The sequence below is a fragment of the Piliocolobus tephrosceles genome, chromosome 4 (assembly GCF_002776525.5).
Source record: "Piliocolobus tephrosceles isolate RC106 chromosome 4, ASM277652v3, whole genome shotgun sequence".
Classification (NCBI taxonomy): domain Eukaryota; kingdom Metazoa; phylum Chordata; class Mammalia; order Primates; family Cercopithecidae; genus Piliocolobus; species Piliocolobus tephrosceles.
In genome coordinates this window covers 67,509,080-67,535,772 of record NC_045437.1, presented here as the reverse complement: position 1 = coordinate 67,535,772, position 26,693 = coordinate 67,509,080, and the positions used below count along the sequence as shown (strand labels likewise).

Genomic DNA, 26,693 nt, shown 5'->3' with positions numbered 1-26,693 from the left:
TCCTGTCCTATCGATTAGGAAAGGCCTATTTTCACACTAATAAAATGGGAAGCCTCGTTTAATAAAATACTTTTTTCTGCCAGTGGCCATAGGTGAACTGGAGACTTGACAATGCTGGCAAAGGGCAACTGAGAGGACAGAGGTCAACTCTGCGGTAAATCAACTTCCAGGAACAAATCACTGGACACTATAAAAATCAAAAGTGGTTCTTTAAGAGACCAACTTGACCCTCCTTAACCAGAAAATAACATCTGACCTGGCAGTGAAATTTATCACAACATTTCAATTAAAACTTGGCAGGCACACTAGCAGCTTGCTGTTCTTCTACAGTTGACCTTGTTATAGAGAAAAACAGAGACAGGAGGGGGAAAATGGATATTCTTGATTCATATTACATAACAAATATAATCTGCACAGTAAGTTTTTGTCAGTTACATGAAGTTTTCTAGAAGCTAGATTAATATGTTATGAGTGAGTAAAATACAACTTTGCATAAATTATTTACTGTTCAATTGTTTCAGATATGTGATTTTTTTATGATATTAAAAAACAGCCTGTCAATGTTATCAGTTAAGCAATAACCTGAAGATGTTATATTTTACATAAAAGTACATATCTGGAGTTTGGCAGGGCAAAAAACATTCTTAAGTATCCTCCTTTTTAATTTATTTTTGCAATCATCTATGTATTTATATTCTAGATTTCAAGTAACTTAATCATGATTTTCCTCTCACTTCTACCAAACACAAGTGTGATAAAAATCGAGAAAAAACATGTGTCTTATACATGCCAGTCCTTTTGGGTACGGTAATTATGATCTTAAAACCAAGTATAAAGTACAATATTTAAAAATGAGTTTTGAATCTAAATGACATGTATTGTCTCAGCAGTTCTTATCACCATGGAAGCACTAAGAAAATGTGAATAGATTAACTCAAATGGCATCACATTTTTGACCACAAAGGGCCTTTATAAAAATTTTAAAATCTGAAGTTATCTGGGCGCAGTGGCTCATGCCTATAACCCCAGCACTTCGGAAAGCTGAGGCAGGAGGATTGCTTGAGCCCAGGAGACTGAGGCTGCAGTGAGCAGTGATGATACCACTGCACTCCAAACTGGACTAACAGAGTGAGAACCTGTTTTTAAAAAAAAAATCTGAAATCATATAAAAAGTGTGTTACTTCCCTTGAATTATTTCACTGCACATTGTGGCTCACATGTATGATAAAAGAGTAATAGGAGACAGGGACATTGGCCTCTCCTTTGCCAATGGTTAACTTTGTGGCTCTTCAAAGGCGTATCATCGTACCTCTCTCAGTGGCAGAACAAGATGGCAGAAATAGATAATTTTAAAGATTGTTATTTTATCATTAAATGGCTATAATCTCTAAACTTTTCAAATAATAATAATGCAATACAAATAAGTTACAGAATCAGGATAAAGCTTAGGATTTTATGACTTTTAGGAATTAGAAACATTTTAATGTATAGGTTTTGGTAATACTTTGGAAAAAAAGATACCATGCACATGTTGCCTACTCTATGCAGGCAAAAAATTCTAAAATCAAAGAGATGATGGGGCTACTACTGTTGAGGTAACAGAGGCCAAACATGAGGGAAGTAGGTAAGGTAATGGTATTACTATGATTAGATAGCTATAGATTTTTATTTATATATTTATAATCATTGTATCTATTTAATATTAATGATAATATTAAAATATGTAAATATAATCTAGATCATTCAGTTAGTGACCTTATGATAGATGTTGATGTTTGTGTTAATAATTTCATTTTTAATCAAATTGGAATTTATCAGTATTCTTTAATAACCACAGGCTCTAAAGTAAAGACCTGAGATGAGTGGCATACATGAGGGATTAAGGCCAAACAATAACACAACACTGCAAATGAAAGTTTCACAAAAAATCAAATAGAGCAAAGTCAGGGGTGGGAGGAATCAGAGCAACATAGGACTCACTATAAAATAGTGATGAAAGGAAACTGCAGTGAGAATATTCCCTTGCAAAGTGCTTATGTAATTGGTTTCAGTAAAACATTTTCCATTATTGCATTCATATTTATGTTTGAATTGTATAAGAATTTGACTTTGTTTTTCATTTGTAGTAACTTTTTGCATAATGAAAGCTAACTCAAAGAAGGAGAGCGTGATACAACCCTGAGGGGTTATGTCAGTGTGCAAGGGCTGGGAAAGTGTGTTTTCAAGGTAAACGGAGTAGCCAGATGAAGACTCAAGGAAAGATAGAACTTAGAATAGTCTCTAAAGAAGAACTGGTAGCTGGGCAGAGAGAAAAAGGTGCTCTCTGCCTGAGATGAAATTGGAGATTGTTGGCAATATTTAAATGTTCTTTGCAACTTTTGTGTCATGTCTTTATTATGGTTTTAAATTACTCAAATACTTAAAATAGAAATTTAAAGGAACTATTTACAACTTACATGTTAATGTTAATAAATATGTTTATATTCTCAATTCAGAATGTTGCCAATCACTATATTGCTGAAAGGATTCTCCTAGGATGAAGCACACATAAACGTTCCGTGCTCAGAATTCCCCTCAAAAGAACCTTCGGCAGAAAGCAAATTTAGCTGACAGCTTTCAGCTGCCACCATTTTTGATGCATCAAGGTAGTCATCCAGGGCCACATTTACCTTGCATTGCTCTCATCCACCGATTGAATATACTTTGCATATATTATACTTGCAGTAATCTTGAAAAATTAAAGATAGTTATTTAAATGTTTAATATTCTATACTATTCACATTTATGAAGAAATTTGGTGACGGAGCTTACCAAAAAAATGTATAATTTACTATCAAATGTTTACCACAAAACACAATAAATCATAAATCTTTGCGGTAGATGATCTATAGCTTTTTAAAAGTTCCAAATTGCTGGAAAGAAATTGTCTTTTGAATTTTCTTACAGTATGTTTTTCTGTGTGTGTCATCTAAAGAGATGGTTCACAAAGGCTATAACAGAAACTATAATTAATAATATTTATATTTAAAAAGTAAAGATGGAGAATGAGAAATATTTTCACATTTTATATTCAGTAAATATTTTTATAACAAACTGCATTACCTTTCCATTTAGAAAAAAATTATAAAAGTCAGGCCCTAAAATTTCTGAGTTCCCCATATGTTTACTTTTATACTATTGGTTTTATGAAATAAGTGCCATAGTTATGTATTAAAATTATAATTATATAATTACATGGTAAACATATCATATTTATACATAAAATATGTTAAAATTAATATGTTCAACATTTCAAATCCCTATAATTTTCTTGACCAGAAAACTGGCTCAGAAAATCAATTGTATTTCCCAAGTTCATATGTGTACCTTTTGACACAGCCAGCACTAGAAACCCTGTCTTTTGACTCAGTCAATCTATTAGACAAAAGTCTTTTAATGAGTGTATTCTATATACCATTCTACCGTAGATGCTAAGGATACAACTGTAAGCAAGGCAAATGCTATCTTTGCCTCCATGGGACTTACATTCTATCACAGAAGATAAATATAATCAAATAATTAGAAGTTTTGAGAGATATGCTTAATAGATATCGAATGATTTAGAAATATGGTAACAGGGTTTCCTAATCTAGTTAGAGGGACTGGGAAAGGCTTTCCTATGGAAGTGTCATTTGGGTTAAAACACGGATGGTTTATTTTTATATTTAGTTTTTTTTTTTGTTTGTTTGTTTTTTAACTTGACTATCTTGTCCTATGCCATGTAGCAGGTTGTACTAAAGTGGCAATTGCATGCATGTTTCAAACCATTATTCTCAGTGCCTACTCACCAGGCACTGAACATTCCCTTTACATCTAGTATTTACTATTGCATTATGCGGGGAATCATGTCTATCAACATCATCAGCAATATTTCAGCCATAGCACTTATCAAGCCGGAAAACACTCTCTGCTGAATGCCCTGTGTTTTCACCTGACTTATTTCTGAACCAAACTGGGTCCTTTATATGTAGAATCTCTTTTATCCTTATATAGAAAATCACTGTTGAAATGAGATTAAAGTATTTTAATATGTGGTAATATTAGAGATATGAATTGAGCAATTATGAAATAAATGTGATAAACTTTCTATTGATAGTGATGTATTTAGTTTTTGTTTCTGCTATAACAAATTACCCCAAACTTACTGGCTTAAGCACTACAAGTTTATTTTTTTATAGTTTTCCAGGTCAGAAGTTCAACATAGGTCTCACTAAGCTAAGTTCAAGTAGTGCACAGGACTGCCTTTGTTTCTGGAAATTCTGGAGAAGAATCCATTTCCCTTCTACTGCAAATTTATAGATGCTCCCCACATTCTTTGGCTCGTGTCCTACTTCCTCTTTCTGCAAAGCCAACAACATTATTGTATCTCTCCAACTACTCTTCCATAGCCACATCTTCCTCTGACCACAGCTGGGAAAGATTCTTCCCTTTTAAAGACTTAAAATCATTATACTGAGCCCACTAGATAATCGAGGATAATCCTCCCTTTTTAAAGTCTTCAATTTAATTACATTAGCCATATCCTTTCTGACATGTAAGGTAACATATTATCAGGTTCCATGGATTAGGATGTGGCTTTGTGCGGAGAGGGCAGGCATTATTTTGTCTACTTCAGGTTGAATATTATGCTTAATCTTTCATGTTCATCTACTTGGTGAAAATAAATGAAAATTTAATTTGTAGAGAAGAGAAAAAAATAGATTAAATATGAGTATACCACAAGTATTTTAAATCCTCCCTTTAGAAATATCTTCATTCAAAATAGGTAAAACTTGTCATGAAGCTCAAACTGTAAACCTTCAGTAGCGTCCATAAAACATGGTTTGCAAATGGCCAGCCTATTATATTTGAAATTACAGAGCTATGATACAAAACTGGTAGTAATAACTTCTCTTTTGTGGTAGCAGAAATAAAACTGATAATACCAACCGTATCACATAGTTTTGTACATATCAGAAATCTATAAACATTATAAATATAAAATAATATATAATTCTAAATTACATTTTTAAATGCTGTAACGTAGGACTAACAATAATAGGCTGGCCCTACCTTGAAAATTGTCAAAATTCACAAGGTTTCTCGTGAAGATATTTTCCCTTTGGTTTATTATCAAGTCATGTCAAAGTGGTGCAGGTAAAATACACCAGACATGGAGACTGGGGAGCAGAAGCAATTTTCCGATTCTTCCCTTGTTCCTCATGAAGTCGAGCCTGAAGTTAAAGGGGGAAAGCAACCTGAATGGAGAGAAAAACTCTCCAAGTCAGAAAGAAAAGATCAAAGTGACCTTTGTCCTTTGTACCTTTAGGTTGGAAAATGAACAATGTCATCACTCAAGGGGGTTCCTAATATCTTTGCATTCCACTTATATCATTTTTAGTTTGTTTCATGTTTGATTTTTCATTGGGCCCATTAAGGGCCTATTATTGTCTACCATAATTTTAACTTACATTTAAATAAAAAATGGTCCTTAATACAACCTTCTGGTACCAAGAGGGCACAAATTATTTTTGGAGTGTTTTACTATATTCTAACAAGACTGTTCTTAATGGAAATAGTAAATGTGATTTCCAAACATAATATACTCCTTTATTCAAAAGCAACAAGTCCACAGTTGCAGAGACTCAACAAAATTAATTATTTAGCATATTATTTATCTATGCTGGTTGTATTAGAATTATCTAGAGAGATAGAACCAATAGGATGTGTGTGTGTGTGTATGTGTGTGTGTGTGTGTGTGTGTGTATATACATATAGGAGAAGGCATTTATTAGGGGAATTGGTTCATGTTATTATGGAGGCTGAGAAGTCCCATCATAGGCTCTCTGTAAGCTGGAGAACCAGGGAAGCCAGAAGCATGACTTTGTCCAAGTTCAAAGGCCTCAAAGTCAGGGAAGCTGATGGTGTAACTTTTAGTCTGAGTTGAATGTCCGAGAAACTGGGGCTACTGGTGTGAGTTCCGGAGTCCAAAGGCCAGAGAACCTGGAGCTCTAATGTCCAAGAGCAGGGGAAGAAGAGTGTCAATTCCAGAAGACACTAGAGAGTGTGAATCTGTCTTTCCTCTGTCCTTTTGTTCTATTTGAGTCCTCAGCCAGTTTCATGATGGCCACCCACACTGGGTGAGAGGATATCTTTTTTATTCAGTCCATTGATTCAAATGCCAGTCTCTTCTGGAGACACTCTTACAGACATAACCAGAAGTACTGCTTTACTAGTTAACTAGGTATCACTGAATCTAGTCAAGTTGACACAGAATTAATCAATACAGAGTGCATGTCTAAGGCCAATATCCTCAATGAACATAGAAAAAAAAAAAAACCCTCGATAAAATACTAGTAAACCAAATCCAGCAGCACATGAAAAAGCTAACCTACCACAATCAAGTGGGCTTTATCACTGGGATGCAAGATTGGTTTATATATGCAAATTAATAAATGTGATTCAACACATAAATAGAACTAAAACCAAAATTCACATGGCCATCGCAATAGATGCAGAAAAGGTTTTCACTAAAATTCAACATCCCTTCATGTTTAAAATCCGTCAACAAACTAGACATTGAAGAAACATCTCAAAATAACAAGAGCCGTCTATAACAAACTCACAGCCAATATCATACTGAGTGGGCAAAAATTGAAAGCATTCCTCTTGAGAAATGGAACAAGAAAAGGATGCCCATTCTCACTACTCCTATTCAGCAAAGTACTGAAAGTCCTAGCCAGAACAATTAGGCAAGAGAAAGACATAAAAATTATCCAAATAGGAAGAGAGGAGGTCAAAATATCTCTGCTTTCATACACTATGACTCTATACCTAGGAAACCTCATAGTTTCTGCGCAAAATCTCCTAGATCTGATAAACAACTCCAGCAAAGTGTTAGGATACAAAAATTACTGTACAAAAATCAGCAGCATTTCTAAACACCAACAACATCTAAGCAGAGAGCCAAGTCAAGAATACAACCCCATTCACAATAGCCACAAAAATAATAAAATCCCTAGGAATACAGTTAAATCACGAAATGAAAGATCTGTAGGATGAGAATCACAAAACATTGCTCAAAGAAACCAGAGATGACACAAACATGGAAAAAACATTTCATGCCCATGGATATGAAGAATCAATATTGTTAAAATGATCATACTGCCCAGCGTAACTTACAGATTCAATGCTATTCCTATCAAATCATCAATGACATTCTTCACATAGTTAGAAAAATATCTAAAATTCATATGGAACAAAAAAAAAAAAAAAGCTCAAATAGCCAAGGCAATCTTAGGCAAAAAGAGAAAAGCTGTAGGTATCATATTACCCAATTTCAAAATATACTACAAGACTACAGTAAGTCAAACAACATGGTACTGGTACAGAAACAGGCACACAGACTAATGGAACAGAATAGAGGGCCCATACATAAAGCCACACACCTGTGACCATTTGATCTTCAAAAAGTGGACTGAAACAAACAATGGGGAAAGAACTCCCTGTTCAATAAGTGGTCCTCGGATAACCAGCTAGCTAAATACAGAAGATTAAATCTGGAAATTTTCCTTACACCATATACAAAAATCAACCCAATATGGGTTAGACTAAAGTCTAAAACCAAAAACTATAAAATCTCTAGAAGATAACTTAGGAAATACTATTCTGGACATAGGCCCTGGCAAAGGTTTCATGACAAAGATGCCAAAAGCAATTGCAACAACAACAAAAATTCACAAATGGAACCTAGGTAAACAAAAGTGTTTCTGGACAGCCAAAGAAACTGTCTACAGAGTCACAGACAACCTACAGAAAAGGAAAAAGTTCGCAAACTATGCAGCTGACAAAGGTCTAATATCTATAAGTAACTTGAACAAAATAGCAAAAACCAAAGAACCTCATAAAAATTGTGCAAAGAACATGAAAAGATACTTTCTAAAAGAAGACATACACATGGCCAACAAGCATAAAATCATGCTCAACATCACCAATCATTAGAGAAATGCAAATCAAAACCACAATGAGATCCCATCTCACACCTGTCAGCATGGCTATCATTAAAAGGTCAAAAAATTACAGATGCTGGTGAGGTTACAGAGAAAAGGGAATGCTTATGCGTTGCTGATGAAAATGTAAATTAGTTCAGCCATTGTGGAAAGCAATTTGGCAACTTGCCAAAGAACTTAAAACAGAACTACCATTTACCCCAGCAATCCCATTACTGGGTATATAATCAAAAGAGTATAAATTTTCCTACCATAAAACCACATGCATGCTTATGTTAATCACAGAACTACTCATAATTACAAAGTCCTGGAATTCATCAAGATGCCCACTGATGATAGACCGGATAAAGAAAATGTGGTACATATACACTATGGAATATTACACAGCAATAAAAAAGAAAATGAGCTCTTGTTCACTGCAGCAGCATGGATGGAGTTGGAGGCCGTAACCCTAAGCAAACTAATACAGGAACTGAAAAACAAATACGACATGGTCTCACTTATAAGTGGGAGGTAAACATTGAGTACACATGGACACAAGAAAGGGAACAACAGACACAAGGACCTAGTTGAGGGTGGAAGTTGGTAGGAGGGTCAGGATCAAAAATCAGATACTAGGTTTATTACTTGCATGATGAAATAATCTGTACACCAAATCGCTGTGCACACAATTTACCTATATAACAAACGTGCACAGGCACCCCGAACCTAAAATAAAAGTTAAATAACAAATAAACAAAAAAAGAAAAAAGAAAACACTAAATTTCTTCTTCTTTTTACTCATTGATGTGTTGCACAGATAACAGGGAGATCAACTTCAGCTTAGAGGGACTGGCTACATTGGGAATTGCATGCTATTGTGATCAGCTCTGAGTAGAGCAACAAATGCAGGGCTTTCCCGCAGGGTCACAGGTGAAGAGCAGTTTGAGGTCTATATTGTTGAGGAGGGAGGTGAAATTGAAAATATGGTTACAATACTCACAGAAATATTCAAATGTTTCCACAGTGTGAAAAACACATTAAAGTACAATAATAATCTGTCATCCTAATGTATAAATCAAGTACTACTTAAAACAGCAAAGATCAGAAGACTACAAATATTGGTCATGTACAAACTGAAAATTTGTAATCTGATAAGCTTACTCTTAGACATATAATCATTTCCATGTGAAGATAACATTTCGTACTATTCAAGTACAGAAAGCTATACTTCCCATACAGTCTTCCTAAATAATCTAGCAGCAAAGTATAGAAAACCAAAGAAAAAATTAATGAAGAAAATGGTAGAAACACAGTAATACTTCAATACTTTATTAGAGCCCTCTTAGTTATTGATAGATCATGTGGTAAAACAATAAATACAATTATAATAGATTTAATTAACTTAATTAACAGGTATGTGACTTGAATGAAGTGTCCTTCAAGCAGAAAGTATAATTTTGCTGCTAACACTCATAGTACATTTATAGAAATTGAGCATGTAATAAGACACAAAAATCAAACAGCAAGATTTACAAGATAAGTATGTGGGCACTAGTGACATAAAATTAAGAATTAAGAAGATGAACAAAAATGGTAAGTTATATAAATTTTAAGAGAAAACTTCTCACAGTTAGATCTACTTTCAAGCATTTTTCATCAAGTAAAAAATACACATGAAAACTAATAAGGCCACATAAAATCTATAAACTAGATACAAAGTAAGACACAAATGTGATTTTTTATGAAGTAAAAATACATGAAAATAAAATAATAATTAAACATCCATCTAAAGAACTTTGAAAGGGAGCAACAAAATAAACCTAAATGAAGCAGGAGAAAAAGATGTATAAATTAAAAAGCAGGTTAAGGACAAAACTACAAATTGATAAATGCATTTTAATATCATTTTTGGTAAATGTGAAAGACAAAACAACTAATATAATAAAAAACACACATTAAAAAAGAAAATATAAATGACAAAGAGTAAAAGAATATACTTACAACATAGAGTGATATAATATACTTAAAATATAAAGGGGACTTTTTCAATAGGTAATTTAATTTTATAATATTTCATTATATTACACTCATTAGTTTAATAAAAATAAAATTATTTTATTTTTGTTTAAAACTTTTGGATATTTTAAGCTTTAATGTTTACATTGAGAATGACTAACATATGTTTTAATAAAATTTACCACACCATAAAATAGAAGATGTCAAACTATGAGACCACCCAAATAAATGTTAAAATGAATTTGAGTAAATTTCATGTATCATTATGATAGAAACTAGATATAGAAGAAAAAAATATATATTTTGTATTATATTTTAAGTTCTGCGGTACATGTGCAGAACATACCATTTTGTTACATAGGTACACATGTGCCATGTGGTTTGCTGAACCCATCAATCCATCGCCTACATTAGGTATTTCTCCTGATGCTATCCCTTCCCTAACCCCTCACCCCTGACAGGCCCTGCTGTGTGATGTTACCTTCCCTGTTTCCATGTGTTCTCATTATTCAACTCCCAATTATGAGTGAGAACATGTGGTGTTTAGTTTTCTGTTCTTGTGTTAGTTTGCTGAGAATGATGGTTCCAGCTTTATCCTCGTCCCTAGAAAGGACAGGAACTCATCCTTTTTTATGGCGGCATAGTATTCCATGGTGTATATGTACCACATTTTCTTTATCCAGTCTATCATTGATGGGCATTTGGGTTGGTTCCAAGTCTTTACTATTGTGAACAGTGCTGCAATAAACATATGGGTGCATGTGTCCTTATAGTAGAATGATCTATAATCCTTTGGGTTTATACTTTTAACACGGTAAATACTATGTTTTAAATTACCAGCCAACATTATCTTTATAAATGTGACTTTAGCAATATGCTCATGAAAATCAAATATAGTCATGCATCACTTCATGACAAGATACACTCTGAGAAATGTGTCATCATGGGATTTGGAGAGAGTATTACACAAGCCTAGATGGTAGAACCTACTACATGCCCAGACTATATGGTACAGCTTATTGATCCTAGGTTACAAACCTGTACAACATGTTACTGTACTGAATACTGTAGGCAGTTGTAATACAATGATAAGTATTTTAAATACAGAAAAAGTGCAGTAAAAATATGACTCAAAAGATTTTTCAAGGCCAGGCGTGGTGGCCAGGCTTGTAATGCCAGCACTTTGGGAGGCTGAGGCAGGTGGATCACCTGAGGTCAGGAGTTCAAGACCAGCTTGGCCATCATGGTGAAACCCCATCTGTGCTAAAACAAATATAAAAAATTAGCCAGGCATGTTGGCATGGACCTGTAGTCCCAGCTACTTGGGAGGGTGAGGCAGGAGAATCGCTTGAACCTGGGAGGCAGAGGTTGCAGTAAGCTGAGATTGTGCCACTGCACTCTAGCCTGGGCAACAGAGTGAGACTCCATCTCAACAACAACAACAACAACAACAAACAACAACAACAACAACAAAAGATTTTAAAAAATGATGTGTCTATGTAGGGCATTTACCATAAATGAAGCTTACAGGACTGTGACTTTCTCTGGGTGAGTAAGTAAGTGGTGAGTGAATGTGAAGGCCAAGGGCATAATTGTATAGTACTGTAGACTTCGTAAATGTTGTATACTTAGGCTATACTAAATTTATAAAAATAGTTTTCTTTCTTCGATATTAAATTAATCATAGCTTACTGTAACTTTTTATATTATAAAATTTTTAATTTTCTAACTTTTTATAATAATACTTAGCTTAAAAAACAAACACATTGGTCAGCTGTACGAATATAATATTTTTCTTTATATCCTAATTATAAAAGTCTTTAACTGCTTTACAAATTTTTTAAACGTAAAACAAATGAAGACTTCAACACACAAATTAGCCTAGGCCTACACAGAGTTAATCATCAAGATATAACTAGACAATAGGAAGTTTTGGCTTCATTATAATCTTAAGGGATCATCATTGTATATGGGGTCTGTCCTTGACCAAAATGTTGTTATGTGACACATGACTGTATTAGACAATCATGTCTTCTACCACAACTGTAATTAAACATGTTTCTAAGTTTTAGCCACTGCACGTTTGTAAGAAAAATAAAGTATCTGCTAAAAATGTATTTATAAATATAATCTTTCATTTAAGAATATTATATATTTTATTACATCCAAGACAGTCAACTTAAAATTTAAAAGAAAAATTGAATCCTCAGTAAATTGACTAGCTATATCACTAAAATCCTAAATGAAATAACTTTTCATCATGCTATTAGTTATCCGTAAAAAGTGAAAATGAAGAAAATCACATTCACCATAGCTATCAAAAATATGAACTGGGGAATAACCTTAACAAAAAATGGCAGATGTGTATAAATTTAAAACATATTGAATACCGTATATGAAGAAATGCATGTTTTCTCATCTGATAGGTTAAAAGGCTAATTCTTTAACAAGAGATATAAACATGAAATACAATATAAAGAAATGCCCAGACATATATACAGATACTTTGACAAACTTATCCTCAGATTCAAATGAAATGTGGAAAAGACAAAAACAATCAAAGATTTGACAAAAATTACTGAAAAGGGACATTCACTTTCAGATATTAAGATGTATTAATACAAAAATTTAAAAATGTGCTACTATATACTAAAGACTTAACATAGCTGGATCAATCACACAAAATAGAAAGCTTAGAAACATACCTACAAATATTTAAATGGTTTATAAATACAATTGTTATCACATTAAATCAACTAAAAATTTGGGGTGGGAGGGAGAAAGATTAAAAATTAAATCAATCAAACAAACAAAAATACCCTAAAAACATGTTGATGACTATTTACGTAATTTCACAATATGATCTTTTTTTTTTTTTTTTCCCAAAAGAAGAGATAGTATACAAGCAAACAAGAAATGATTGGTAGGTGAATATTTTACACATAAAGAACTTATAGAAACAAATAAAACATGAAGATCCCAGGGAACATTGAGCAAATGAGATAAACATCCAAGTCATAAAATTTGAAACACATAGGGCCAGTTAAACTATGAAAATTTTTAAGCATCTTATTTATAAATTAATAAATGTGAGAGATTATTTTTATCTACCAAAATGGTTGTGGAGCTTAATAGTTGAACATGTAAGAGTTAAATTTCATATTATAATTGAGCTTAAATCTTGGCTTCACTTTACTAGTTTGATGATTTTGAGTAAATTATTTTAATTCTCCATGCTTTTGTTTTCTCATCCGGAATGTTAAGAATACTATTACACTTCTGCTTCACAAGTTTTTTTGTGATGATTACACGCTTTTGTGTCTGTAAAACACTTGTTTCAATGCATGGCACTTAGAAAACACTCAAAATTACTAGATTTAACCTGCATACCCAAACATAGAGGAAATACATAAATGAGTTCACCTTTGCAATAGAATAGAATGCAAACCTTTGCAATAGAATAGAATGCAATAGAATAGAATGCAAACTTTAAAAAATCATGTTGCCATGGATAAAATAGTCATTATCTCTTGACAAGTAGAAAATGTTCAAATAGTAAATATGGACTTTTGTTTTGAGCTATGACAATAGCTATTATGGGACTAGTTCTCCTACTGAAAAGTATAACATTGATTAACTACATGAGGTATCTGTTTCAATATATTGGACAAAAAAGAACTAGACTATGATCCTCAAGACTCCTCCAGGGAATAATTTCTTGGCCATGTCACAACAAAGTAGGGTCTAAACACACCCCAACAGTTTGAATTAGCGTAAGAGGCTGGGCAAGGCTCTCGATGATAGAGATCTGTGCAGAGAGAAGCATCAGAAAATTTCTGTGAGTCCTTGGCCAAAAGCAGAGCAAAACTGCACAAGACTCAACAGAAAGTGGCTCCTATGACTTGGGAACAGAAAAGCACAGAGGTAGTACAGATTAAATAATGCTAGGAAACTTTACAGTTCAGGCTCATGCAGTGTGCAGACATAGTTAGGTTAACACACTGTGAAAAATCTGGGCATTCAGCTTAGGAACCAGAAAAGCGATGAATTAAAGAGTAAAGACAATGTCTTCAAGTAAGGCCTATTCTACCTCTTCTCTAACTAAGTCTAAAATCAAATCCTGGAAAAACCTTTGAGGAGGTAGATTCTGGACATCTAGTTCCTCAAGTGAGAGGGACTTCAGAAAACTCAGATGTCTATAGAATTGCTCTAAAAAAGCATAATTAGGCTGCAATTAGTTCAAGATGATTATCCAGTTGTAGATTTGCCAACAAATGCAAAAAATTCCTTTGGATGAACAAAATAGAACTAGAATTTCTAAACATGTCATCAACAAAATATAATGCGAAGTAAGTAACACATGGAAAGAAACAGGAAAATGTGACCTAGAATCAAAAATAAAAAGTTCACAGCAATATTCAGTAGCAGTCAACAATGAGATAGTCCAGACATTGGATTTAGCAATGAAAGTCTTTAAAGAGGCTATTATAAATATGTTTACAGAAATAAGGGATAAAGTGTTCAGAAAATTAAAGGTCTTAGTGAGGAACAGGGAATATCAGCAGAGCTACTGTGTAAAACAACTCAAGAGGAAAGTTCAGAATTGAAAATTATAAGATGGAAATGGAAAAACAAATCACTGAAAGTGCTTGACAGGAGATTGAAGAAAGCAGGTGGAAGAGTCACTAAACTTTACAAAAGATCAATACAAATATTCCAATCTGAAAAAGAGATAAAAGAGATTGAAGAAAAATTAACAGACAGGTAAGATACAAAAAGAGTCAAAACATATTTTCAAAAGTCTCAATAGTGAAAAGAATAAAAACAAACTGTGCTAAACATTTTGAATAAATAATGGTCCAAATTCTTCCCAAATTTGATGAAAATATTTACTGATTGACTCAAGATTTCAGCAAAACCCTAAAGCATAAAGTACAAAAAAAAAAAAAAAGTACTTAAGCAATTCTTAGTCTAACTGCTAAAAACCATGCTAAAAATGTCACCTAAAATCTTGTAAGTAGGGAAAATATCTTTCAAACATAAGAAAGAAATAAAAACGTTTTTTAATGAACAAATGTTGAGAAAAAATTGTTGTCATTAGGCCGACACTAAATTTATTACATTTGGACAAATGGGCAGTGTCAAGTCAGCAGTAAGAACTGAGGGATGCATATGATTAGCTCAAGAGAAACAATTGAAAATTATTTTTAAAAAAGAGGGGAAGGAAGAACACAGTCATAAAAAGGAAAATTCAAATTAAAACCAATATAAGTAGAAGGAAAGAAATAATTACAAGGCAGGAAGCAATGAAATAGAAAACAGATAATAAGTAAAATTGACAAATCAAAAACTGATAAAGACCCTAGAAAGGCCAATGAAGGGAAAAACAAGAGAAAGTATAAATTACCTGTATCAAAAATAAATGAGAAAATATCATTAGAGATCTGACAGGCACAAAAAGAGTAATGAGAAAATGTTATGAACAACTTTTGCAAACAAAGATGAAAAGGCCAAAATCCTTGAGAAGTATAATTTTCCAAAGTTGACTGGAGAAAACTAGGTAATTTAACCAAACCTTTAATATTTATTAAAACAATACAATTAATAATACAAAATCTTCCCATAAAAACTCTAGACTAAGCTAACTTCACCAGAGATTTCCATTAAAGAAGAAAATCAAAACCAAAAGTAATTTTATGATTCTGCCATATCCTTGATACCAAAATCTGGCAAAGCCAAAATAGGAGAAAAAAAAAAAAAAATAGAGACCAATACTTCTAATAATCCTAGAAACAAGTCCTTAAGAATACATTAGCAAATGGAATCCAACAATAGATAGAAAAGCATGGTGGATCATAAGCAAGTAAGACTTATTCTACAAAAGTTTGTTTAGCATTTAAGATCAATCAATATACTCCATCACATTTATTAAAGAATGTGTTCATTTCAAAAGATGCATGAAAATTATTCCACAAATTTGAGCACTTATTTATAACTCAGCAAATCAATAAAAGGAGGGATTTTTTTTCAAACTGATAAAAAAAATCTATGAAAACTACATAATTAACATTGAAATTATTAATCTTGCCCCGGTAGTTGGGAATAAGGCAAGGATGTTTGTTCATATTTCCATTACATATTGTATTGAAGGTTTAAACTCTTACAATAAAGAAAAATTAAAAAACTAAATATAGAACTGCCATATATTCCTGCAATCTTTTTACTGGGTATATATCCAGAGGAAAGGAAATCAGTGTATCAAAGTGGTGTCTACACTATTCACAATAGCCAAGATATGGAATCAACCCAAGTGTCTATCCACAGATAGACACTTATATCCTTCTTGGCAACATGGATAAGCTTGGTTGTCAGTATGCTAAGTGGAATAAACCAGGCACAGAAAGGTAAATACCACATGTTCTCATGCATATGTGGAAGCTAAAAAGTTGATCTCATGGAAGTAGAGAGTAGACTAGTGGTTACTAGAGGCAGGGGAAGTGATGGAGGAGGGAAAGATGAAATTTGGTTAACAGATAATAAAGTACAGTAAGGTAGAAGGAATAAGTTCTTCTATAGCACTAAACAATGACTATAATTAACAATTTATTGTATATTTTGAAATAGAAGAGCAGATTTTGAATGTTCCCAACACAAACAAATGATAGAAGTTTGAGGTGATGTATATGCTAATCAGCCTGATTTTATCGTTGCATATTATATATGTGTTTCTATCACACTCTACCCTATAAATATGTATAAATATTGTGTGTCATTGAAAAATAATGATAACAGCAAACAATTAAAATTTGAAAAGCTAGCATTCTAATTTGTCCCTATTTGTAGATAACATGATTGTCTATGTTGAAAATTTTAAGGAATCTATTTAAAAAACTACTAAATTTAATAAGGGTATTTGGCAATGTCAAAAGATATAAGGTCAATATAAAAAAATCAATTGCATTTCTATATCTTGAAAAGAAAATTTTGAAGATAAATTTTAAAATTTATAGTAGTTTTAAAAATATTAAGTAGGAATTGACATAAAAATTCATGTGCAAACATCTACACTAAAAAAATAGAAAATATTGGTAGGAGAAATAAAGAAGATCTAAATAAATGGAGGAATACACTGTATTAATGGATTAGGAAAAGCCCATATTATTCAAATACAAATTTTCTGGAAATTCATATGCAAAATAAAATCAATCTCAACCTTTAAGTTCCCATGTTGTTTTTTAAAATTTTCTAAATTATGAGGTGGGGGAAGGGGGAAGGATAACATTAGGAGAAATAAGTAATGTAAATGACAAGTTTATTGGGTGCTGCACACCAACATGGCACATACACATATGTAACAAACCTTCACGTTGTGTACATGTACCCTAGGAATTAAAATATAATAAAAAAGTTAAAAAAATAAAATTTTCTAAATTGACATGTGGATTGTGAAACATATATAGACATTCAAAAGACCGCAAATAATCAACTATTTAAAAAAAATACAAACGGACAGATTGGTGGAACAGAGTAAAGAATTCAAGGGATATGACATGTTGTCAATTAATTTTTGTTGAAGGGACATATCAAAATCAATGAGGAAAGGCTTCTTCACAAAATTGTACTGAAACAACTAGATATTGGTATGGAAGAAAATGATGAACCTTAGCCCCTCCCTCACATCATATGCAAAAGTAAGTTGTTTTGAAATAAATCATATAACTAAATATAAAGCACAAAGTACAAAGTTTCTAGGGGAAAACATAGGAGAAAATCTGCACAACCATGAGGTAGAAGAACATTTCTTAGAAAACAAAAAGTACTAATAATCAAAAAAATGAAAATTTTTGTATATCATCAAAATTAAAAACTTTTGCTCTTCAATAGATGCTATTAAGAAGATGAAATGATAAGCTACAAATTGAAAAAAAAGTATATATTCTGAAAGAATTACTTCTTTCTAGAATATGTGTATAGTACTTAAAATTAATAAGACAATGCAATAAAAATTGGCAAAAGACTTTAAAAAGTGCTTCACAAAAGAATCAATGTCTGAAAAACACAAATACTCCACTGGGTCTCAGCAAAAGGCATGTTAGCAACATATACATGCTAGAATAACTAAAATTTAGAAGATAAAATATACCAAGTCTTGGCTCAATGCAAATGTTTTTCCACAGGTGAATGGGTAAACAACTGTGTTCTCTTCATATAATAGAATACTAATTAACAATAAAAAGAACACACTATTGGTAAGCACATCAACATAAGTCTCAAAATATGTTGATAAGCTAAAATAGCCAGACATAGAAGAGTGTATATTGCATGATTTCATTTATATAAACTCTAGAAAGGGCAATCATACTTTCTAGTGAGGGAAATCAGTGGTTGTCTTGGGTAGAACATGGGAGTGGGTGTTAACTCAAAAATAACAGAAGGGGGCTTCCTGAAATTATATGAATGTTGTAGATATTGATTGGAATGATGGTTACATAAGGGTATAGAATTTTCAATATTCATCAATCTATTTAGTTAAAATGGTGCATTTTAAACATTTCATATATATATATATATCATTATCCCCGTTTTTGTAAGTATAAAATTAAGCTGAGAATTAATTCACTAAAAATGAACATTTATTGTAATTCATGGTGTTCTTATAGATAATTTTGGTTCTGCTAGATTTCAGGGGATTTTTCCCAGTTTCCTCTATTGAATCTGTATATGCATTAGATAAAAATAACTGTTATCAATAAATTCAAAACAGAATATATTCATTTATTTAAAGAAGACATGTTACAAAATTTAGGTAAGTAGAAAATACAGGTAAATGTCAATTGCTTGGTAGATTTTGCTTAGTATGAAAGAAAACTTGCTTGGAAAATCATCTGAAATTTCCAAAGATACTAATTCGAGGCTTATGAAGAAGTTATTCACGATGTTTGAAAAGGATGTTTGCCATAAAAATGAAATACAAAAATAATTTTACAGAAATAAATAGTTATTGATCATTGATGGACTTATGGATATTGAAAATGGAGAGCAATTTCAAATAATTTGGGATTTGCAGGTATGATTACAGAAGAGTACTAATACCATAACAACAACCTGAAAAGTGGTCTGACTTATGGCAAAGTGGTAGATTATGGCATTGACTACCAGACAGAGTTATATTAACATATCATGGATACTTAACACATACTTATTTAAATAATATGTGCTGAAGTAGAGTAGAAAAATAGTTCACATACCACAGAGTCTAAAACTGAGACTAAGAGACATACTGACTTGCTCATGGTCATTGAACAGTGAGTTTTTTTTTTTTTAATAATGACAATATGCTTTTTCACAATAACCTTTTATAATGTAAGATTTATGAGGGTGGAGACTGTGATCTTTACATAGTACGTGGAAGAGTATCTGAGGTTTAGGCATGATATAAGTATATATTAAATGAATGAATACATAATGCTAGTGAACTCCCATCAAATATTTCACCAAATCATCACACATATTAAACATTATAATTATATTAAAACAATAATAAGACATAATAATACACTGGAAAATATCAGTTGTTGAGGTTTTTAAGGCAGAATGATCGCCTTTCAGAAGTAAGAGAACATCTGGAATTTCACTTTACCCTAGCATCATACCGCCCTACTCTGACCCCCTGCACTACTCCTGCACTTTCCACTTCTTTTCACTTTGTCTTAATCTCTAGAGATCCAAGGAATAATAGATCTTGTGGGGATTTAAGCCTACATAGCTGTCACTTCCCCTGTTGGAAGCAGAGTTTGCTTTTATTTTTCATTTCTACAGAGCATTTATTTTTATTTCATATTTAAAGACAAGTTCTGTCTTTGCATGTCACACCAACCTTCTAGCGTACATGGAACCAAATCCCTAGAATAATAAATGATTTTTCATGAAAGGTGGAATGGATTTTAATCTTGAGTTATTCTAATACTTCTCTCAATATCAGTTTTCCGGGAGGTGTTAGTTCCATTTTCAACATATACACGGCATCAACATGGTGTGAAAAAATTTCTTTGTCACAGCTTGTATCCCAATGGAACTATTAATTTCATTTGAAATCATGCTCCCTTTGTGATACAAGCAGATTATAAAGAAATTTATTGGAAAAAATTATTTTTATTATTTTAATATCTTGCCTATGTTCATTTAAGGGCCATGATCCAACATGTTCTCTTTTGATACACCAGCTAGACAAATTATTTATAATTCTTTTGGATGCAAAAATCTAAGAAATATTTAAAAATCATGAACACTCACTTCAGGATTGATACTGCATAAGGTTACTCTAATTTTCATGTGAAGTCCAAGTGTTGTAACAATTATGGCTCATTATGTTGTCAAAGACAGACCTGTATTCAGTAACTATTTCCAACTCAAGACAGACTGTGTTATTGCCAACAGGCTTTTCAATAACCTGTGACAATCCAGCTTGCAGAAGTTAGAATTTAGCCATGACACTGTCATCGTTTTGTCTCAGTTCCTAAATTATCCAGCTTTATTTTTTTTTTTTTCAGAGATCTCAGATAAATCCCTTATTCTTGTTTATTCTTTAAGGATTCTTCCTTAGTTCTCGGCATAATAAACATGTTTTCCTAATGATTATATTCTTCAAATTACTTATGACTTTCATCTAGCAAAGAATATGAATGGAGGAAACAGAAGAAGAGGAAAGACAATCCAAATGGAATATACTGTTTTTACTTAGCTTCTATGTAGGAGCAACAAGGTCTTTCATTTAAGGTATCTCATTCATCTCTTTGGCTGTGCACCTTGTCCATTTACAGCCACCTCCTATGACCTTGTTTACTCTGGAACCTGCCCTTTTACAGATTATGGTGAGGCAGGCACTAGTGAATAACTGCATGACAGTCACCAATTCATATGCTTCTGGTGAAAGCATAATAAGCATCCTGTTTTAGAAATACAAATAAGATGGCTGAATGATAGATAGTGTTTCTAATCTGACACACAAGACTGACTTGAAATATAAGACTTCAATTTAAGCTTACAGGCAAAATTGCTTAGTTTAAAACTGTTTTCCTCTTCTCCAAAGTGAAAATGCAATTCCATAAAAGTTTAAGGGTGATGATGCATTTTTGTATGTAGAGAAGTTTTAAAAAAGCAAGTAAAATTTTGTCAATTATTTGGATTACAATGCAGTCTACTTGTTTCAAATCCTAAAAAGGGTACTCAAAGAAGAAAAAAAGAACAAGGATGAGTGTTTCCCTTCATTTACCCCTGCTCTCTGATACAAATATTTAATGTTTTGGGATCTAACGATGTCTCTTGAGTTGGGTTAATTGAGATGTGAGAAAATGTATAAAAAGATAGCTACAGTCCTTCAAATGAAATAAGCCATGAAATCACCATCCTTATCATTAAAACTTTAATCACATTGAATTTATAACAATAATTATGAGAGTGATGGTGTTAGTGGAGTAGGGATAGGAGATGAAGTAGTGGCTGTTGTGCGAACATTATTTTATAACTTGATAATATCATTTTTGTATTTGCTATTAACTTTTCAGTGTAAATGTAGGGGGAATAAACTTTTCATTAAAATTTGTCTTGTCTAAATAGTCTTAGTAAACTATATGAATATGTGTATGTACATGTGCATACATCTAGTTAGTGAAATATTTATCTATATACATATACCTAAATACACATATATGTATACATACATACAACACATCCACATGTATGTTTAATTCATTTAGATTTAGGCTTAAAATAGTGCTTTTGTTTGTAAAGGGCTCTTGTCAATCTGGGGATAAAAGAAGAATGAGTTTGATTTATTGAATACCGCATGCATAAATGAAAGAAATAGAGAGAGGGTCCAGCCAAAATCTTCTGATGGCAAAGACTGATAGTCGGATCTGGAAGAATTTGCTTTTTCTTTGCTTCAAGAGTCCACATTGTTATTTACTGATCAAAATGAGAAGGAATGTTGCGGTAATTAAAGTTAATTTACTGGCTCATAAACTTTAACACATTTGATGATGTGTAAGGCCCTGATTAACACAAAAAACCAAGTCAGAAATTATTTCAGGCAAAAAGCACTGCACACATTTGTAAGTAGCTTTGATCAATAAAACAGCAACTGTATATATATATATATATATTATATATATATCTCATATATATATAATATATATATATATTCCATTAAAAACTGACATATTTTAGTTTCCTGTATACTTATTTCTATTATGTTTGGTTGTAACCTTCTGAATACAGTCATCAGTGTTCTTACTTCTAGAATGCCGTGAAAACTTAATAGTTTGTATGTAAAATGAGCCTGAAAAATTCCAAGACCTCTATGAAAGATCTAAACTTTCAGTATTAATGATTCAACTTTTGGCATTGGGTTTCAATCTTTATTAAATCTTACTGTGCGTAGGAGAGATGACATTCATACTTATCATGAATTAGTTTATCATGCTCTGTCCCAAGAATCTACAAAAAAGGAAACAGGAGAGCAAAAGCACACCATAATGCATAATGTCAGGGGTATTACAAACTGCCATAGGCCAGGGGAAAGGAAACTGGAAATGAACTGTTTTTTGTTTTTTTTCCACAATTTTTGCTGTTATTTAGTCCATGCTGCAATGCAAGGAAAGACCCTGACTTACTCTTTGAACTAGAAAAAAACAGCTTTATTTTCTGAGGCATTTAGAAGGTATTGACAATGTCTGGTTGACACTTTGGTGCTTTTCTTTGACATTTGTCTCTGTTAAGCTTGAGAAAGGTATCATTATCGTCAATGCTCTTCCCCACCCTCAACACCTATCCCCCTTTCTATAAATCCTGATAAAATAAAAAGATTTTTACTTGGTATTTTCTTGACTCTGTATTATTTCACAATAGTATGTATGAGTGAAAGTCCTATTCTTGTAAGAGTATTTGTTTATGGTGTTATTTATTTAATTAATTAATTATTCATATTCCAGATAATGGAGGATCAACTGGTAGATCTGAGGTCAAATCGAAATATACCATAAATGTGTGATTTTAGAGCAGGAGACAGCTCCACAGATATAGGTTGACTGTCACTGACTGTGGAACTGTCATCCCCATCATGGTTAAGCCTATTAAATGGCATGACTCTTTAGCAGGGCATGTCAAGTCAGTGAAGAATGATAAAGACTAAGCTACATGCATGCTAATCTGGAAAGTATTATGAAACTGCTTTGCAGCCAAGGTTTCTAGTTTGAGATACGACAATGTCCAGTTTATTAGTATGACAAAAGAAAAAGGAGAATTGTTCACAAAATTGCAGGCCTTATACAGAAATGTCTGCCTTTTTACTCTTTGGTTTATTATTAAATATGAATTAAAAAAGTAGGATTTAAGAATAGACATGAAAATGTTATCCAGAGTGGGAATAAAAATGAATACTAAGAATATATCTGAAAGATATATCCAGCCTAGAATTCAAGATGTCAAGAAAAATGAGATTCCAAAATCAGGGTTGTATAAAACTGAGCAACAAACAATAGAAGTCAGCAATCACAAAGCAAATATGCAAGAACAAATATAACAGGTTAGCAATTCTCTTTGCCTGTTAGGAGTATAGACCATTTATTTCTCTCCAGAGGGAAATTGAACATTTTTAAAGCCATAATTAATATTTATGTGTTTTAATTTGTGATTTTTTTTTAACAGAAATGATTGTTTTCTTAGGAAATTTGCAGTCTGATTATAACACAGACTGATTTATAACACTGTCTTACTTCTACAGGTAAGTGTTCAAAATAGATTCAGAGTCAAAAATCTAATAATATTCAGAGAAGGAATGCAAATTCCACCCAGATTCTGTGATGTCAAACCATTTGAAAAACACCTGTGTTTCACCCATATTGGGGCAGCGTTGCTCACTGAGATCATACAAATGTAAAGAATTGGGCAAGTCAACCAAATCTATCTTTTTTCTTAAAGTTATACATTTTATTGTTAATTCTCAGAAATTAATATAGTTAATTGTATTGTGTACAATGACTTTTGATAGGTCACATTTTCCCTAGAAAATTTATCATTTACCCTTAATAATTTTGACTTATCTCATTTTGTAAGGAAATAGTCCATTAAAAACTTGTATGGCATTTTTAAAATTAGCATCTTTTGATTCTTAGATTTTGAGCCAGGTCTTGGACAACTAATCAAGTGACTTTGATCAAAATCTTTGGAAAATGTAATGTTTTAAGGACAAGTTTAATTGAATCACAGTTTGAAGTGGTAGCAAAGTGAGTTTGCCCTTTGTCATAACGTACCTAGGAATCCTGATCTATATTCCTGATTGCTATTGATTTTTCTAGATTTCATTATAAAATCAATAACTGTTGCACAGGGTAAAATAGTTTACAAGGGTTGCAACATACTGTGGACTTCTGAAAACATACTGAGCTCGGTGAAGCCACCCAGGCAGCCAATTAGGAGAAAACATCTATTAGGTAAAAACAGGGCAGTCCCATTGACTGCTATTGATTTTCTTAGCCCTGTGAAAAGACAATCAATTAGATAAAGAAGGCTAATGTTACAGCTGCAATTTAATAACCCCTAAAAAAAGAAGGAGGGCTATTGATTCCTGACATGGAATGTTGAGGCTTATTGAAATATACTGAACTTCACCTGTCTTTTAATCAGTCCTGTGGAGAAGAGAGGAAGCCTGCCATTATAGCCTTGTGGTATAGAATCCCAATTGTTAAAGAGCTTTGGTGATGCCAGACCTAAGAGATGCAAATGAAACAGAACTTTAGAAGAAACATAGGCCCAGATTGAATACGAAATCATGGAAGCTATTGACAGAAACTGTCTTGGTGAAGGTTGTTTCTTTCTCCATACAGAGCTCACCAGAGTACCACCTGTCATTTTCAAAAGCAAAGTCAGTTTTGCCAACCAGCCGTGAATGACAAATAAAGCTTTATATGAAACACAAGGGCATATTATGTGCTATTGTGAGTTCTGCTAAGTGCTAATTTATCTGGCTTGTTCTCTTCAGCAAACACAGGCATAGACACATGAAATAATCTACCTAATTATGTAGCTATTTAGGAGAAAAACAAAGCAAGGTGTTTTTGTGTGTTGCAGAAGGTACATGATACAAGAAAGGTTTTCACAAGCCCTAACATAGCTAATGAAAATAAATGAAATGCTGTAAGCTGCAACAATTTTAGAACAAATCAACTTTTGCTAGTTTTGGATTTAGGGAGTCCCAGCTGCTTTTCATAAATAGATGAGTACTTTCATTCATTTTTTTATAGTCCCTAATTGGAAATGGCTAATACGCCTTGTCCCTTTCAAATATAAAATCTGGACTAAAATACCTCATATAGATATGTTCTTTATGCTTTTCTTTTCTATTGCATGTATTTGATCCTTTCTCCCTCATTACATATATGCCTTTTTACCAGCAGACAGCTGCTATTCACAATAATTGCTAGGGCAGTCAATTATACTTTAAATAGACCTACTTGAGGACAAATGGTGGTCTAAATTGTACTAAAGACACACCATACACAAAGACTATGCCATTTCTACTATCTGAAATATTCTAAATATTCCTGAGCGGCAATCTAGTTTATACACCTTACTGCAGCATGTCAAAGCTTTTCTCCAAAATATTTCCAGAATACAAGTGAACTATTCTGTGAGCCACTACATAATTACTTAAGATTCTATTGTGCTAATTCCCCCACATGTATTTAGGTAGTATAAATCAGCATTGTACAAAATATATTTTTGTTGAGTGCTTTCCTTTTTATTTAAAAACATGCATATTCAATATGCATATATTTCTACTTATTAACATGGATGTCTAAAATATGTTCTTTAAAGAGTACACTTTTCTTTAAGAATTACACATTTATAAAAATAACTTGTGATTTGGACAAATAATTAGATTTTAGAACTTAAGATCCAAGTCAAAGGTGGATAAAAATGTCCCTTATTACAATGTATAGTGCCTTGTTTACCTACGCAATGTACATTTTACAGACAATATTAGATATAGTGATATAAGTGAGTGTAGCACATTTCTGTTTATAACAGTATAACATTGTCAGAATAATCAACACATTATTAACTGGCAAGAGAAATACACTCCATGCAAATCTGAAATGCTACGTTTATAAGTAAATCACAACCATATTTTTAAAATCAAAATTTGGGGATGAAAAAATGTTTATTTAATTTAAATATTAGAAACTACAATTCATTCAGGCTCTTGGAACATTATACCAACACGTCAAGTATTCTCTTTATTTTTCAATGTATTATACACATAGGTCATTTTTTCTCAAACTTGTGCTTTGCCATTAAGTGTATAAAAACATATCTGTATCTGGGGTAAAATACCAAGTCTCTTAGGCAGCTTAGATGTAGGTGTTTGGAACTGTATTTTGACCTTAAAGATTTAAGAGAGCCCTCCCACTGTTAGATTAGCATAAATGAATTTATAGCAGAAATAAAATCTAGCTTATAAAGGATAAGAATCTGTCAAAAGAAGAGTAATGAAAGTGCATATTTAAACATCAAGGAATGAGCTTTTTGACACTTACACCTCTATTAGAGACATTGAAGTAGCATTTACCTGTACAACATGCAATAGAAGAGTCCTTCACTAAGACATCT

The 26,693-nt window shown here is 32.4% G+C and overlaps 1 long non-coding RNA gene across 1 annotated transcript in view; it reads left to right on the top strand.

Annotated features, from left to right (window-relative positions):
• LOC111541662 overlaps positions 1 to 24,999 on the top strand; it is a 34,477-nt gene extending 9,478 nt beyond the window's left edge. Inside the window, exon 4 of the long non-coding RNA XR_002731342.1 lies at positions 24,708 to 24,999. This is a non-coding gene — a long non-coding RNA (uncharacterized LOC111541662). The remainder of the gene's footprint in view (positions 1 to 24,707) is intronic.
• The last annotated feature ends 1,694 nt before the right edge of the window (positions 25,000 to 26,693 follow it).